Source organism: Camponotus vicinus, unplaced genomic scaffold (assembly GCF_025532165.1).
Source record: "Camponotus vicinus isolate PSW18456_S1 unplaced genomic scaffold, iyCamVici1.0 SCAF_3, whole genome shotgun sequence".
Classification (NCBI taxonomy): Eukaryota; Metazoa; Arthropoda; class Insecta; order Hymenoptera; family Formicidae; genus Camponotus; species Camponotus vicinus.
This window is the reverse complement of record NW_028141967.1, coordinates 14,497,110-14,516,016: the sequence shown is the minus strand read 5'-3', so window position 1 is coordinate 14,516,016 and position 18,907 is coordinate 14,497,110. Positions and strand designations below refer to the sequence as shown.

Genomic DNA, 18,907 nt, shown 5'->3' with positions numbered 1-18,907 from the left:
CAGCGAGTCTGCTATACTGACTAATTATTAATGATAGAATGAACCGCTCGCGCCTAGAATCCGGGGTTTATATACTAGCGATTTCGTTGTTCCTTGCATGATCTCTAGCTGTAGGAATCCTCGAGTAAGGTGATCTCTACATCGGATCACGTCGTTCTCGGAAGCACTACTGAATTACTTATCAATTGTTTTGACATAGATATCCTTTTCATAGAAGCGCGGCGGTGATCAAAGAGTAGTACGCGACTATTATCGGAAGTGTCGGTTGACATCTTCAAGAAATCAATGTCCGATATGTTTATGACTTCCTCTTAGACCACCTCACGTGTCAAAACTATGCGCTCTTAATTTAATATCTATCATTAGCGGTGTTAGGATTACGGAATCATTTTACATGTATAACTTCCTTTATATTTTAGAAAAGGTTCAGAAATTTACGGCTCAAGTTAGAATAGATTAATTTTAAGTTGTAGCATATAGAGAAAGTTATTTCCACTGGTTATGATCCCATAATGAATTTTTAAATAAATCATTTCAAAGTGTTTAAATATATTTGTATTTATTCATATTTAAGATCAATTCAACAGTTCCTTTGAAATACCTTACTTGTTATTGCTTAAATTATATGTTTTCGGTCGCGTTTGTTAAAATCTAAATTCGAATTTTAGCGCGTATATAAAGTCCACATTATACATTAATTGAGGGAGTACTTATTTAAGTAGCGGGCTAAATAACCGTGTAGAATAAAACGGTAAGCAAATATTATAATTGATATTTTAAGCGTTAGAATTCGTATGCGCATATATTAGAATTAAAATTAATAGTAATATAATTGATAATAGTGAGTAAAATTGAATTACGAATAATAGAATTGAATATTCATTCTTATTCCATGGATATAGCAAAGAAATAAGATGGGTAAGCGAATTGTAACTAAATCTAGTAATTTTAAGATGGCGGGACGTCACACCTCCCCCCTTATTTAAGAACAAATTCCGATGTGCTCGTAGGGATTTGTTCTAGTGTCTTTAATCGCTCACTTAGAGTCTGGTACGAATAATTTTCGGAAGTTGAGGTTACTGGTTCGATGACAGCGTCGGTGGATTTGTTTACTTCCGGGATCTCCTCTGTTGTTAATTTTTCAGGCGCAGTCGGAGTCTGAGTCGGTATTTCATTGGTTTGGATGTTGTCTCTTTTGTCAACGGGTCCACGTGCCAGGTGCAATAACAGATGTGTGACAGAGCCCCAGATAGCTCCGAGTAAATGCATGCTGCATCCATATGCGGTATGTAAGGCGTATCCGTGGATAGCTGTATCAACCACGAGTTTAACGATGCGGATGACTAACAGGATACCGAATATTCCAGCAGTTGCTGAACCCAAGGTGACGAATCCACTCCATACTCGAGAAGCGGTGTTCTCAACTATTTTATTGAGGGAGGCCTCATCCAACAGGCTGTACATCGAGATTGCATCTCCGTTGATGGAATGGCCGGTGAGTCCTCTGGCAACGGTGTTGAGAAGAGCAGGTTTCTCTGCAGGAAACATGATATGATCCCTCAACTTCTCTATATCCTTTTCAGAGTATATTCCGCTGACAGCGAGTGGTCCTGGTGTTAAGTACTTCCAGGACAAGGTTGTCATGGATTGTAGTTGCTGCGGAGCTGATTGTCTGACTTGCGCGTCAGGTGTGAACTGCACCCAGGTGTCTTCGATACGATACATGGTGGGTAATTCATAACTGCATTCCCTTTGATTCCCAAATTTGGTAATTATTCGGGATTTGGGAGTAAGAAAAAATGAGGAGTTACGTACAGTTACAGGTAACTCGGTATAACATTCTTTAGTTTTCCTTATTATAACGTCCACAGGTATGCACTTTATAACTTGTGTAGCCTCCCCAGTCGTCACTGCCATATAGCCTGGTCCTTTCATTAATCGATATGCAAATTCGTCTGGCTGAAGGGTAGCAAATGACAAGGCGTTAGTTATAACCTGTCTTTCTAATTCACATTTCTGTTGCATAACATTATGATACAAGGAAGTCATTTGATGGCGAACATGTTTCTCTACATATACGAATTTAGAATTCATGTAGGCGAAGATGTCTAAGTTGTCCACCGGAATGATGCCTCGATGGACGAAAGTATTTCCCTCCTTGGTTTCAAGAATAAATAACTTTGGATGTTCTGTGCCCAGTAAGGTGTATCCGCACAAAGGCTGCTCTCTGGTTTTGGTGAGGGCAAAGGTAATATCTTGTGTCGTTAAACTATAAATGATTGGGGACGAAGAGTCGGTCATATCATCCTTGATTACAGTTGCTGGGCCTTCATAAAGGACATCGTATTGGTGGAAATTACAAGATGACATAGGTACAGGTTTCCAGTAAGTATATCCGTCATCTGAATCAATACAGAAACTTTCACTGAACGTACATACAGTTCCGGATTTTAATATTATTTTCCCGGAATTTAATTGCACAGGAACGTGTGAAGATTTTATGGATATTTTGACTGAGGCTTGAACCACGACGTCGTCCCAGGTTCCGTAGGGGTCGGAATACTGAGTACCCTTACAGCTTCCGTCGTTACTGAGACGTCCTGCTAGGGTGAGACTGCGATAAGTAGTCTGATTGGCCTTTAGTCCATACACGAGGTTTCCAACTCCGAGAGAGAGCGTTCCATCCTGGAACATCCTTAAGCACTGCGTGTATTCAGTTTCGTGAATATAATCCGCTCTTCCATTCTGAACTACAGAGACATGTGAGTGCATTCCGCAGTAATAAATCGTTCGCGATATTTCGACCTTACATTGGATAACTTCAGCATGATTATAATCAGAGAGTTGCAATAGTTGAACGCTTGTGTTAGGTTTTCGATAATCGAGATTACATTCGCCAACATCTAGCAAGGATACTGAAGTAATATTTAGATGCTGTCCGCCGCAATCAAATCCAATGAGGGCATTGGTGGCCCCTACAAGGATTGCTATCGCAAGATATTCTAACATTTCTGTAATTATACAATATACTTATGTAACTTATGAACTATAATTCGTATTTAAGTTTAGTTATTATTCCTATGTATATTTTCCGATACTATATTAAATTTTACTAATTATTAATAGATATTTACCTTCCCTGGCAAAAATGAGACGTTTGTTTGGCGTTTACATGAACGTTTGTGGAAGTTCGTCGAGAGTTTAAAAACGATTAGTAAAGAGTTTGTAGAACAAAAATTGCAACACTGCAGCGTTTGATAAGCATTCAAAACCCAACAGCGTTATGTAAGTGCTCTTACAAAGTTTGAAAAGCATATAAACTCTCAGAAAACCCCCACTCAACGGTTGTTAACGTTTTATAAAGTTTCTTATTTTCGCCAGGGTTGAGGAGTAGAAATTGAGGTATATCATGGCATTATAGTATGATAATGTTTGCAATAATACATTTTTATAATATGCATGGTGTTTGAGTACATGTATATAGGTAAAAGCTTATAGAATGCGTATATATTTATTTGTTTCTATTTATCTTATTCTTGTATATAAAAGGTTTGATATATATATTTTTCCTTTTTTATTAATATTATATCGAACTTATTAATTATTAAATTTGTCTAATTATTAATAAATGAGGCATTAGGCGATTAATATTGGAATACATGCGTGTAAGTAGAAGCTTATAAAATGTATGTTTTTTTATTCATTTTATCTTATTTTAAAATTTTAAATGGACGTTTTTGTGTTTTTTTTTTATTATTATTATTATTTCTTATTTATTTATTTTTCGTGTATGTATATGTAAAAGTTGATTATCTTAATTACAATTGATTATAATGAGAATATATATAGTACTTAATAATAATGATTATGTCATATAATAAGGTTCTAAGATATCCTCCCGAATTTCGTCTAAGTTCTCAGGAGGAGGAAGCTCGGGTAACACTCCTAATTCTACGGTGCGATTGGCGTTTACATCGTAACGGAATATACTTATGTTATTCATATCATAATAGTCCACTTCACTTAATAGGCGGTACTCTCTTATATACGCAGAGAAGCACTGCTCGCACCCAAAAACCGACTGGATTCTTGTTTCCAGGGGTTTTTTACATGCTCTACATCGAATCTCTGCGATAGGACCTTCAATGAATTCATGGCGATGAAGAGGTTCTGAGAGAGCATTAAGTAAGGGGTGGACGGGGCAATCAGCGCAGTATATGGTCCCAGGGGACATTATCTGTCGTCCAATTCTTTGTACGCATTTTACTGCGTACAACCCCGGGTAATCTCGCAGTAATTTGTGAATCTTTGGTTTGTACGCTACTAGGATGCACATTCTAAAAAAAAGGAAGGTAATATCTTTTACTATTTACTTATTATTATTCTTATTATATATATATTTTATTTTCCTCACTTTACTTGATGATTTCACGTCTTATTTCCTTGTGACGTTCCCTCGAGCGTTCCAGTAACGTACTGACCCTTCTCTAAATGTTTATCCTTTTGTTTATATCTTAGACCCTTTCCTTTTGCCGTTAGCATTACGGCCTGACACTTGTAATTTGATACGCGCTGTATTCATTCTCATATGCTTTCTCCAATCAATCGCCCCTCTCGCATTCTTCTTTTCGTTTCTTCATCTCAATCTTACGAGATTTTGTAGTTATGTTATTTAAAATTTTATAATTGTGGGGATTCGAATTCCGAAATTTGAGAAGTGGATTGAGTTTCATCGTTATAAACAAAAAGATATATGATTTTGTGTGATTTGACGTCATATAATAAGAGTGCGATGTTATTAGGGTTACATATTTTGAAATCGATAATAAATTGTACATAAGATCTAAAACAATCGTCGCACTGTAGGATTGAACGCATTTCCACTATTTCATTTTTATATATACTGCATTTGTAGGGAGTCAAATTTCCATCCAGAAAACCATGAAGTATTTCTGATTCATAATCAAGCGGTTTCCTAGCTTCGTAACATTTATTACAAATTCTGTTATGTGATTCGGTGAATTGCGAGGTCGGGGTGCGTACACATTTTATTTCATATAAGTTCGGAAAAGAAATTAAAAGAGGGTGCGATGTATATTTATAATTTTTTGCTATGCACATTTCAAAATTCTAATTAAAATTTTCAGAAAGACAAAATTAATTATTCTTTAATGTATGTTTCCTTCTTGATTTAAAGCAGTAATGAGGGAAATTAAATGTTTCAGGTAACAAGTTTGGCGTTCATGTAAGGATCTAAAAGTAATAATGGATTGTGAACAGTTATCATAAACAATCATTGGTGTGGTGATTTATCTAAGAGCAGGTGACAATACATTGGAAGGAAAAATAATCTGGCATGGGCATTACAGGATCTGTTATAACGGAGTTGATAACGAAGTTGTGTTCCTTTCTGCGATAACAGTAGATTTAATGCAATAGGAGAAACGAAGATGATGATATGTGGTTAAAGAAGGTAATGCTTTAGTTGGCGGTGCCAATATATCTGAAACCAAAGATAGTATATTAATTTTCATCCGGGTTCGATATGAGAAATTTTTAGTTTATTAATGTGTACGATTCGAGGTTTATTCTTGACCATAATTTTAACATTGCCGTGAGATAAAATTTCTATGACTTTATGAGGACCAGTATATTGATCGGAAAGTTTCCCTTTCGCGGGTTCTTTTAATAAAAATACATATGAGCCTTCACGAAAGTTTTGAGGGTTTAGATTTTTATCATAATAATGCTTACTTCTTTCTTTAGATTTTATAAGATTTTGACGTGCTTCTTTTTGCAGGTCACATACTTGATTTCGTCGTCGCTAGAATATTCTTGTATTACTATATTCGGTCGTTCTAACACGTGTTCATTATTTTCAGATTGTGAGTCGTACGGAGAGAATTCAGATAGTGGAGATAATGCATCTTCAATTATATCAGATCTACGTTCGGAGGAAATAGAGTCGTTAGAGGAGTCGTCGGGGTTATTAGCAACGAAGAAGGGTACAACACAATTAGCAGGAGGGTTTCTAGATAAGGCATCGGCATTATGGTTTGAACTTCCTTTTTTATACTGTATATTATATTCATATTCGGCCAATTTTGTTCTCCACTTCCATAATCTGGAGGAAGGATCTTTAATTGAATGAAGCCAGATTAATGGTTTATGATCGGTTATGATAGTGAAATTTTTTCCGTATAAATAAGGTCGAAAATGGTTAGTGCAATAAACTATTGCTAAGCATTCCTTTTCGATTGTGGAATAACGTTGTTCAGCACTGTTTAAAATACGAGAAGTATAAGCAATCGGTAAGTCTTTCCCAATTTGTCCCTGGCTGAGTACTCCTCCGATAGCATATCCGGATGCATCGGTAGTTAAGATAAATTGTTTAGTAAAGTCAGGGTATTGAAGTACGGGTTCGGAACATAAAGAGAGTTTTAATGTATTAAACGCTTCTGCTTGATGTAACTGCCAATTAAAAGTGCTATTTTTCTTTAATAAGTCGGTTAGGGGTTTAGCGGTTTTAGAAAAATTTGGAATGAATCGTCTGTAGTATCCGGCTAAACCCAAAAATTGCTTAATATTTTTCGCGGTTTTTGGTACAGGAAATTCGGCTATGGATTTTACTTTATTTGGATCGGGCTTAACTCCGTCGGATCCGATAATGTGTCCGAGATAAGCTACTTCATGTCGTAAGAATACGCATTTATCAGGTTGTAGCTTTAAATTTGCGTCTCGCAATCTTTGCATTAATTTATTAAATTTAATTTCATGTTCTTTTAATGATCTTGCATATATGACTATGTCATCCATGTATACAAATAATTCATTGCCTTGTAATCCGGAGAGAACATTATCCATTAATCTTTGAAATGTTGCAGGGGCATTCTTTAAACCAAAGGGCATTCTTTTGAATTGATAATGCCCATAAGGAGTTGAGAAAGCAGTTTTGGGAGCATCCTTGGAAGCCATGGGAATTTGATGGAATCCAGAAGCTAAATCAAGGACGGGGAAGTATTTGGCAGATCCCAATTGATCAAGGATGTCAGTTATGTTAGGAAGAGGATAAGCATCTCCTATTGTTTTTTCATTAAGGCAACGGTAATCAATAACCATTCGCCATCTTTTATTACCGTATGAATCGGGTTTTTTAGGTACTATCCATACAGGAGAATTATAAGGGGAAGTAGAATATTCGATTAAATCATGAGACAGGAGTTCATTAACCTGTTTGTTAATTTCGTTCTTGTGAATCGGGGGAAATCGATATTGTTTCGTATGGATGGGGATTTCGTCCGTAGTAGGTATGAAATGTTGAGTAACGTTAGTAGCTTCAAGTTTGTCGTGAGGGAGATGAAATCTATCAGAATGATTAAGAATTAATGATTTGACATTGTCAGCTTCCTCGGGATTTAAATGTTCTAATCGCAGGAGCTGCATAATTGCGGACACGCGGTCGCGGTGGACTTCCTCAAAAGTAGTATTATTTTGAGTCTCAATGAAATACAGAGGATTTTCGGAATTATTTTGAGTCGTCAATAACCCTCGGGTATTGGCGACGGAATTGTTTGTAGAATGATTACTGATCACTGAGAGCCCTAGGGTCGCGGTGATATCCTTAAAATCGTTTTTCCTACAGGAGTTCGTTTTTAAATCATGAGAATTACCAATTCCCTTACTCGTCTCATTCTCTTGGAATTTGACGGCGTTACATGGGAATATGAAATCAAAGTCCTGTAATTCAACCGTGGGAACCTCTATATCATATTCTGATTCAGAAGTATTAAAAATAGGTAAATAAGCTTTTCCATTAATGTTCTTGACAATAGCATCTCCGAAGTAAACCTTTTCAAACGGTATACAGCGCGGTATATATCCGTATTGTTTTTCGGAATTAGCAACATGAACAAAAAATGGTGTAACAGATCTTTTTTTGATATGAATAAGAATTGTTTCTATAAACGGAATGCTCGAGTCGTCGTAATGTAGCAATTTGTTTTTATAATCTATCTTAGCCATTCGTTCCTTTAGAAATACATTCCCCAAGATGCCGTCCTGAGGAAAATTGACTGTGTCTGGAATTACGTAAAAATTTGTAGGTCGGTTAAGTAGAAGAATAGTGACAAAGCCTAGGGTAGGGACAGGTTTAGAGGATATACCTTGAAGAGATAGTGTTTTTTCGTTATTTATAATAACATTTGCGTTAATAAGATGTTGTTTTATTAAGTTAACACCGGAGCCAGAATCGATCATGAAAGAGAATTTATTCTTTAAGTCAGTAGAAGAGAGAATGACAGAAGGTAAGCTATTATATTTTGCGTCTTCGTTTATTGGTTCGGTACAGGAGATAGGACAGTTGTCGAGGTCTGAGGTAGCACAATGGTTATTGGAGTTTGTTGAGGACGTCCGATTTGAGCTTCGTTCCGGTGGACGTCGGTCATTACCGGAACGCTCTGTGCGTTTCCCGGATTATTTTGATTATTATTAATAGGGAATCGTGAAGGATTATTTTCAACCGATCGTCTATAAGCGAGTTTCCGACATTCATCAATTAAGTGCCCAGGGGCTTTGCAATAACGACAAATTTTCCCAGCAGGGAAGTTAGGTCCAGGTATTCCGGGAATAAGGGGTTTTATAAAAGGAGTTGCGCTATTCCGAGGAGGCAATTGTTGAGGGTTATTATCTGATGACTGGTTAGTGGGTTGAGGAGGTTTTGTGAAATCCGCACGGGGAGAAGTATTAGGTTTATAAGATGATACGGTTCGTTTACGTGCACTTTCTGCTTCTAAGGTTTTAGAAAGTTGTATAGCGGATATAATAGCGTCGTCTAACGAGAAATATCTTTCTAACTTAATGCGGATTAATAGGTCAGAAGGGAGACCGTTTACGAAACTATCTTTAACGCTCATTTCAATTTGATGTTTTACAATTTCATCAATATATCCACTGGGACTAGTCTCTCCGTCGATGATAGCAGTGCGTAATTCTTTTACTCTCCCAATGTAATCGAAAATATTTTCATTCGGTTTCATATAGATGTTTGCTAACTCACCGCGATATTGATCAGTAGATTTATTAGGGCCGAAAATACTTTTCAGCCGTTTTGTAAGTTCGATAATAGTTTCGTATTCTGTGCCCTCTATAGCGGTATAGGCATGTCCCTGGAGTTTATTAACTATTAATTGCACCAAATGATATTCTTGATAACAGGGAATTAATTCTAGGGCTCGTTCACACGCTTTGGTGAAATGGAAGACCGAGATATTGTGTCCATCACATCTTGGAATTGAATCAACTACATCTTTAAGATGGATTGGAGAAGTGTCCGTCGGACTGGATCTATGAGGAGGGTTTCTTACAGGGATATGGTCGTAAGTCGTCTGTTGGTTAGGAGGTAAGTCTGCGTTTAAATTAGAAAGTTGAGCGACACGTTGATTTAAATTTTCCATTTGGAAAGGTAAAGAGCTCAAAGCAGAGATTTGTTCCTGCAACGTATTTAGTATTATATCAATCTGTCCATTGCCAGCATCCGCGCTTCTACTTTCAATATTTTGTTGCAAAATAGTTAATTCCCGTTGTTTAGCTTGTAATGCTTGAGCTTGTTCTTTCAGCATTTTCTCCTTCTCGGCTACTCTTTTATTAAGTATTTCTAGTTCCGCGCGACTTACAGTATCGCCTGATTCAGAAACGGTTGATCGTGTATTAGGCATGATTGAATGATAGATCTTGGAGGTATATGTATTCGCGTGCTTTTATTTATCCGCGAAAATCTTCGTCAGTCCTTTGGCAATCCCACCGCTGCCACCAAAATTTTACGATGTCACGTCTCAATGATAATTATAATGATCAGTTTTATTATAGAGAAATATATATATATATGTTATAATTAATTACTATGCTTCTGTAAGTTATACTGGGATACTTGAGATAATTTTGGCGATATACATAATTTAACATATTTCTAGCCATTTCTCTTTGCAACAAAAACACAATGCAAAAATTCCTAGTAAATAATAGTTGCTGTTTTCGAATTATAAATATTATTATTTGTATATTTCAAAACAAATAAATTTCTGTTTGCAGAAATATTTGTTACTTAAATTAAACTATAAAATTAAAAATCATTTATGTATTGGGAAAAATAATTAGTTAATTAATCTATATATGTTCAAAAACTATATAAAAATCCTAATTTAACTATAATAAATTTTGTCGAAATATATTTGTTGAATATGTATGAATCTTTGCTTCATTAAATTGCAATTCTCTCTATATCTACAATTAGTATATCTTAAATTCATATTTGATCAAAAATAAATGCATAGGCGAAAGTGAAAGTAAAATAAGTAACATAAAATTAAAACATATAAGTAGATAAAAATATATATATATATTATAAGAATGACCAGAAATATAAAACTTACTGCTCGCATATGTGTTAAATTAAAATTAAAATTTGAATGGTGTAGACTTCATTGCCGGAGCGTTTAAAATTAAATAAAATGAATCCATTATATATAAACTCAAGCTACAAATTTTATTTATCTGTTTTGATAAGTCTTCATATATTTTGCGAATCTTTATTAATTCTTTTGTAATATAATTTTTTTGTAATTGTACTTGCTAACGCGTATCGAGTCACCTACTTTGAATTTCGCCGGACCCGCGATATTTACACGGTTGTACACAGTAGCCAAGAGTCTTTCAGCGATCGCAGGGGTAACGTCGACGGGTCGCATACCGATCGTTCGATGCTTGCGCGCGTTGTAATCCGATACGAGTCGCGGCAACGCGCTGATCCACTTGTAAGATCCGTTCAGCGTAAACATCTTCCACATGTCGTTTTTCAGTGTGCGATTAAATCGCTCAACGATCGATGCCTTCAATACTGAATATGTAGAATAGTGATTGATGTCATGTTTCCGCATGAGCCGTTGCACGTCAACGTTATAAAATTCCTTCCCCATATCAGTCTGTAAGTTTTTCGGACATCTTTTGCTATTTCGAATTATCTCAGCGATAGCATCAGCTGTCTCGCTTCCGCCTTTACTCTTGAGTGGTGCGGCCCACGCGTGCTTGCTCAACGCATCGATGACTGTGAGTATGTAGTGGTAACCTCTGTTGAAACGAGAGTACGGACGCATCTCGACAATGTTAGCTTGCCACAGGTCATCGTATCCCCCGCACTATGACATGTCTTCGGGGAAAATTTTTTCTCGCCGGCGCGTGCAATTCGTTCACCAACTTTCTCTAAACTATGTTGTTTCTTCGCTTCCTCGGTTATTCCCGATCGCCGATCCATCGTTGTTTCGATTCGTCGATCAAACGATGTGTGCCCCGAGTATCACCGTGCGTTTTATCATTCGTTACTGTTCGATAGCCGTTTCTGAGCCGTTCCTGCCCCGTTCAATAGCCGTTTCTGACCTGTTCGATAGCCGTTCGTTACCGTTCCTACCCCGTTCGATAGCTGTTAGTTGCCGTTCCTGCCCCGTTCGATAGCCGTTTCTGCCCCGTTTGTTGCCGTTCGATAGCTGTTAGTTGCCGTTCGATAGCCGTTTCTGCCCCGTTTGTTGCCGTTCGATAGCCGTTCCTGCCCCGTTCGTTGCCGTTCAATAGCTGTTCGCAGCCGTTTGTTGCCGTAATTGGCCCTGTTGGTAGTCGTTTCTAAGTAGTCCGTAGCCTCGTTTACAGTCGTTTCTGACCCGTTCGCAGCCTCGTTGGCAATCGTTTCTGACCCGTTCGTTGCCGTTTTTCTTCTTCCTCGCTATCTCTGTTATTCTCGATCGTCAATCCATCGTTGTTTCGATAGCTGTTACATAATCGTTCGTAGCCGTTCCTGACCCGTTCGATAACCGTTCGTCGCCGTTCCTTAGCCGTTCTTAGCCGTTCCTGACCCGTTCGGTAGCCGTTCGTTGCCGTTCCTTAGCCGTTCGTAGCCGTTCCTGACCCGTTCGATAGCCGTTCGATAGCCGTTCGACAGCCATAAACATTATTTTCCACAGTAAAATTCTAAAAATAATAGATGTTTATTTTTTTAATTAATTACAAAATTTTTACAAACCTAGTAAATTTGCATTTCATATCTTTAATGCTCTGTGCATATCTCACTTCATATTGACAGTAGTTTGTTATTTAAATATTATATAAGATTATATAAGATTATATTTGTTTTTGCATTTATCTTTGAATCATCCATTTCGCCGGAAATATTTGAATTTTAGATCCTAGGTATGAAACATTGAATTCAATTAAAAATTGATTTAGCGATTAATTAATAGCACTGCACCCTAAATAATTGCACTAAATAAATTTTATTTTGGTCGTCTCAATTAATTAAACGAAAATTAAATTAGTGAAGTGGATATAATATACATTTTCATTAAAATAAAAAGAATCTTCTTTTAAATGAGTATTGCATAGCTTAAAATTAAATCAAGAGTGATTGGGATATAATTGGTAAAAAGCATAATTTGAAGCATTTTTACGATTTTAAAATTAGTGCATAGAAAGTATAGTGTTGAGACACTGTCGCATATTTCATATTATGATAATAATTTTTTTAATAAAATTATAAAACTAACAAATTAAAATTCATAATTTTTAAAATAGTTGTACATAATCATACAAATTTAAAAAATGCATATTTTATTGTTAAGATATTAAATATACAATGTAAGTTTACGATCTTTAATAACATTCAAAAATATATTATATTTAAATTGCATAGATTCTAAATAGAAGCGTGCGTCTAAATTAAAATTAAAAAACCGTTTATCAAGTCTGAGCTGTATATTTCATTCCATTCTTAACACGATTCCTTATTTCATTCCTTATTTCAGTTTCTCCAAAACAAAGAGTTTTGAATAATTCCTTAGTAATCGAGGCATCTTGAGAAAACCAAATATCACCCGTTCCTATTTACACGTCGATAACAATGTTGACTTGTTTTTTTTTTTTTTTTTTTTTAATTAGTCGTATACTGCTTGTAGAAAATTTTTGTAACGAATAAATACACTTAATATGCTAAAAATTGTACTCACTGGTACAATATTATGTAGTAACCACTATAGTGAATACTGACGATGTCTTATTATCAACGTACTGGAAGATATTATTCCATAAAGTTACTGTACCATACAGTAGAAATATATTACCTCTACTTTTATTATATGCTTAACAGAGAAGATGTGATTGTTTTGTATTGTTAAGAAGATAAGAAGATAAGAAGATAAGATTTGAATAAATATATCAAACAAGAGAGAGAAAATTGAAGTAATATATAAATGCACATATATAAGATACTTTTTTTTGTAAAACGCAAGAAGTTAAAAACTAATTAGAAAGAAATTGCTGCGCATTCTAACATTCTATTCTGTCAAACAATAAGCGTATTTGCCTAAACTACATATTCCACATAACGATTCGGATAGCGTAATAATTTTTCTGGCATTTTATGATTTTAATTAAATTTCTTTGCCTATAAATTATTTTTAATAAAAGATTTATTACATATTATTTTATTATTCATTATTATATATTTTTTATAATTATGTAATTTTTTGAATATGATATTAGCATACACTTCAATATGACATATTCAATAATTGCTTGATTATATTTCATTAATTTTTTGTGATTTCCTTAAAAATATTACGTGACTGATATAAATATGGAACTTTTTTATTTCAATTAGACAAAATTTATACATGTATGTGCTAAAGAGATAGATTATTGATTTCATATTCTCTTTTTTGCTTATAAAACTTATGGTTAATGCCCATCATATAATAAAGCGGAACATATAAAAAAAAAAAATGGAAACTAATTTTTCAACGAAATCGAAATGCAAATCGATCGAATGCTATCAATTTTTTATTTAATACACTGTGATTAAATGCAGTGTAAGAGAATACACATTCAGTTATTAAAAATTATTAATAGATCCGCAGAATTCCTTTCTTAATTTTTTTTGCCTTTCTATCTACTATATCTCTACTCCTTCTTTTCATTTTTGCTATCTTATCTTATTTTTTTTTTTATTATTTATTTATGCAATATTACAAAAGAATTAATAAAGATTCGCAAAATATATGAGGACTTATCAAAACAGATAAATAAAATTTGTAACTTGAGTTTATATATAGTGGATTCATTTTATTTAATTTTAAACGCTCCGGCAATGAAGTCTACACCATTCAAATTTTAATTTTAATTTAACACATATGCGAGCAGTAAGTTTTACATTTCTGGTCGTTCTTATAATATATATATATATATATATATATTTTTATCTACTTATATGTTTTAATTTTATGTTACTTATTTTACTTTCACTTTCGCCTATGCATTTATTTTTGATCAAATATGAATTTAAGATATACTAATTGTAGATATAGAGAGAATTGCAATTTAATGAAGCAAAGATTCATACATATTCAACAAATATATTTCGACAAAATTTATTATAGTTAAATTAGGATTTTTATATAGTTTTTGAACATATATAGATTAATTAACTAATTATTTTTCCCAATACATAAATGATTTTTAATTTTATAGTTTAATTTAAGTAACAAATATTTCTGCAAACAGAAATTTATTTGTTTTGAAATATACAAATAATAATATTTATAATTCGAAAACAGCAACTATTATTTACTAGGAATTTTTGCATTGTGTTTTTGTTGCAAAGAGAAATGGCTAGAAATACGTTAAATTATGTATATCGCCAAAATTATCTCAAGTATCCCAGTATAACTTACAGAAGCATAGTAATTAATTGAAAGAATCGGTAGTATGCATGGTACAGTTACGGATATAAGCTGCTAAACATCGCAATGCAACATATATTAAGTCTTTCTGTAAAAATACTTCTTATACCATAACGATTCGTATGAAACATGATCAACATTATTACTCTGAAATATTAAAATAAAGTTACATTTGAATTATAAGAACGCTTTTATTTTAAATTTGAATGAAAATAAAAAATAAGAATCAATGGCATAACATATATATATATTTCTCTATAATAAAACTGATCATTATAATTATCATTTCAGTTTGAAGAAACTAGTTCTGTTCGAGAACATAGAACCATAGCTTATGTCCATGTGGAAAATATGTCATGCACAGGGTGCTGAAAATGTTTGAATCAAATATTGGCCTGCAACATATGCCCTATTTGCACAAATTAAAATAGATTAGTCATGGATAACATTGTAAGTATCTTTTAATTTATTATATATCAAAAGTATCTTAAAATAAATTATTAAATAATTTAAACTAATGAAATGCATATGTTTTCTTCTGTTTTCAGAAACGGCTTCCCCAACATAGCCCGACAGCCTATTTTATATATTATTATTTTTCTTTTATATTGTATACTTTATTTTATTAAACTCACACATTTAAATAAATTATATATTTGTAGCGACACACATGTGCTACGTCACCCTCATCGTTGACCGCGTAGGGACGATTGTCTCCTACTCCGCTTTCACTTTCGTAAATTTTACAACCCTTGCATGTTACGCAGCCTTCCATCGATCCCTTACATCGCCGACTAACATATGGCAAGCACACGGTTTTTTCCTACACAACGGTCACTCGTCCCTCCGAGAATCTTTCCGATTATAAAACTTTCTCCCGAATCGTGCATGCCGAATCCTGGTTTTCCAGGATTCATTCAGTATCCCGCTTTCGACGAGTCTACAGCGCATCTACGGACAGCTCACATCGCGCCTTCACACAGTACACACAAGACTTCACATAGTATACAAGACGCTCAAATTTATAGATTGAAATAAACTCGGAGCTATCTAACTGCGAAACGTTAATTTCTTATATCCTAAGATCACCCACATATTTTTAATTGTAACAAAAAAAAAATTGCAATTATTTACACGCCTTTCCCTTGCGCTCCAATCCTTTGAGTGCTCTCGCATTAATTATAAGTCTCGCTATCGTTCTCTCTCGTACGCGTTCTTTTCGCACACTTATTGTTCTCTCTCACACGCTCGGCAAGGGTACATAGCAGTCGAACATTGGTATCATAAACAGAAAACATAAGAAGAAGGTTCCATGATCTATTTCTCTTCATAGGAATACTGTTCATATTGTTTATACCGAGCGTAGAAAAAGACCATGAAAGGATCACAATGGTTAATATATACAGTGGGTGTAAAAAATATTCGTACACTAGTGTAACCCTTCCAGTTTTGAGACCTTTATAATTCCTACAGCGGAGAGTAACATTCGATTTCAATCTCAGTCGTGTATCGTCCGAGAGGAGAGCGTCAGCGAGTTTAACCGTGTGTGCGATTATTTCTTACGCTGCAAATAAAATGGATTCTATTTTTAATTTTTCATTTTGGAAGAGGAGTTTTGTAGAGCTCTTATTTTCTGTGATACTAAAAGTGGTATTTGTCTGGAAGGTAGGTAGTGTTTTTGTGAAAAAAAAATTGTGCGTATGTGTATGTGTATTTTTAATATATTATTTTATAGTACCCCGATGATGTCAAAATTCCCGGGTTCATCAACATACAGCATCGACGCAATGTGCGGGCGGAGCGCTGGAACGCGCGACACGATCTCGCGGAGAAATGGGGCGACACCCCGGAGAGTCGCCAGGATAATGATGTAAATGGATCATGGAAATATCTCGACATTTTTAATCTGCGGCTGCTCTTCGGGATGGAGTCCCTATCTGACGAAATCTGCGAATTATCTGTTATAAGATATGAAGAGAACAGAATAATCGAAGAGGAGAGAATACGGCAATGGCAAAGAAGAATGGAAGAGAAAAGAAGAAGATGGTTACAGGAATACTGGCACGGCTCTGCAGTTCCAGGGGGCTAAGGTACATATTTCTTTTTAAAATTTTTGTTATTAATTATTAAGATAAAATTAGTTTTTTATTTTTAATTTAGATAAAATTAATGTAGCGTTTTTCCTGTTTCAGGAGCTGCCTCCCCTTACAACCCGGCGCACCGTCCGCATTATTTTATATTCATTTTTTTTTCTTTTTCCTTTCTTTTTTTATTTCTATATTTTATTAATTTCTTAAATTTTACATAATTTTACTATTAAGTACACACACACACACACACACACACACACACACACACACACAAAATTTGTAATACTCATACACATTTTTAAATAAATTTATATTTCAAAAAAATTGCAATTATTTACACGCCTTTCCCATGCGCTCCAATCCTTTGCGTGCTCTCGCATTAATTATAAGTCTCGCTATCGTTCTCTCTCGTACGCGTTCTTTTCGCACGCGATATTATCGTTCTCTCTCACACGCGCGGCAAGGGTACAAAGCAGCCGAACATCGGTGCTGATACGTTGCAATTCTTCCTAGAAAAAGATATGGAAAATAATTCAATATCCAAACCTCTTCAAATACCGCTGTTTATCAATCGGACATCGGTTTATGATTGTTTATACTTGTCATAAAACATCCAACACAAGCGTCCCCCGCCCCGCCCCGCAGCCCCCGCGCCTACGAAATCCCCTCCGTCCCGCGTGACGTCATTCCCCCGCGCCACCGAAAACCCCCTCCATCCTGCGTGACGTCATTCCCCCGCGCCACCGAAAACCCCCTCCATCCTGCGTGACGTCATTCCCCCGCGCCGCTGAGATCCCCTCGCGCCTCACCCCTCCTGAGAGGACCTGAGTTAGAACTCTCCTTGTATACCTACACAAGTGGCCCAATAAAACCGCTTACGGATCTTTTCCAGAGTTTTATTGATTCTAAAATGCCCTCCAGAAGGAGAATCATGCGCCTCCTCCAAAATTTGGTTAATACGGTTTCGAGGAACAATAAGTTGAAAGATGCTTGACTTAAGACTCGGCGCTTCTCATTTCCTATAAAGAACTCCATCTTTTAAACTCAGGGCATCCCAATAAGACCAATAAATCCAAGCGGATACATCTCCAGTAGGTATTTCTGAATGTGATGGGCGCACTCCCGTTTCTTTGCCACAATAAATTAAGGAGATGCTAGGGTCTTCTTTCTATTCCTTCTGCCATTCCTGAAGAGTCTCCCCTACCAGAATAATACGTGCGACTAATTTTCCTGATCTCACCATATTTTTCTTTTCCACCTTAGCGCAATATTCACAACCAAGTAATTCGCACTGTCGTCTGGACAAATCATCGGCATTCTTATGAACTAGTCCTTTGCAATGTATGATCTCGAATTCATATTCTTGGAGCTTCTCCAGCCATCGTGCCAATTGACCTTCTAAATCTCTAAAAGACATTAACCACTTAAGAGAAACGTGATTCGTACGGATCAAAAACTTCCGCTCCAAAAGTTAATGTCGGAAAAATTTAATAGAATCGATTATCGCCAAGAGCTCCCGACGAGTAACGCAATAATTTCTCTCAGCCTTATTAAGTACACGACTGAAATATGCAATGACTCTTTCTTCCCCTTCCTGCTTTTGTGATAGGACTGCGCCAATTCCAATATTTGAGGTATCTGTATCTAAAATAAATTCTTCCTCCCCTTTCGGAAAAGACAACATTTGAGAAGAAGATAGCATTCGTTTTAATTCTAAAAATGCATTTTGACATTTCTCATTCCAAGAAAACTACTTAACTTGATTTTCCGTCAAGGCATATAAAAGTTTAGCCAAAGATGAAAACCCTTTTACAAATTTACGATAATAAGAGCAGAACCCCAAAACTTCGTAATTGCCTCTTATTATGTGGAACTGGCCAATCCCTCACAGCGGAAATCTTCTCAGGCTCTGTGCTAACGCCTCCCGAAGAAATTATGTGTCCTAAATATTTCACATCTTTTGCAAAAAGAATACATTTCTTAGGGTTTACTTTCAAATTAACTGAATTTAATCGTAAGAATACTTTTTTTAGATTCTCCAAC

At 35.3% G+C, this 18,907-nt stretch overlaps 1 long non-coding RNA gene across 1 annotated transcript; it reads left to right on the top strand.

The window, feature by feature from the left end:
- Positions 1 to 2,285: 2,285 nt before the first annotated feature.
- On the top strand, positions 2,286 to 17,111 carry LOC145968783 (uncharacterized). Its single transcript, XR_014437853.1, has 10 exons — positions 2,286 to 2,385; positions 2,484 to 2,762; positions 2,871 to 3,013; positions 3,127 to 4,352; positions 5,226 to 5,473; positions 5,883 to 7,104; positions 9,228 to 9,397; positions 15,066 to 15,224; positions 15,323 to 16,864; positions 16,967 to 17,111. It is a non-coding gene; the product is annotated as an uncharacterized LOC145968783 (long non-coding RNA).
- Positions 17,112 to 18,907: the final 1,796 nt, after the last annotated feature.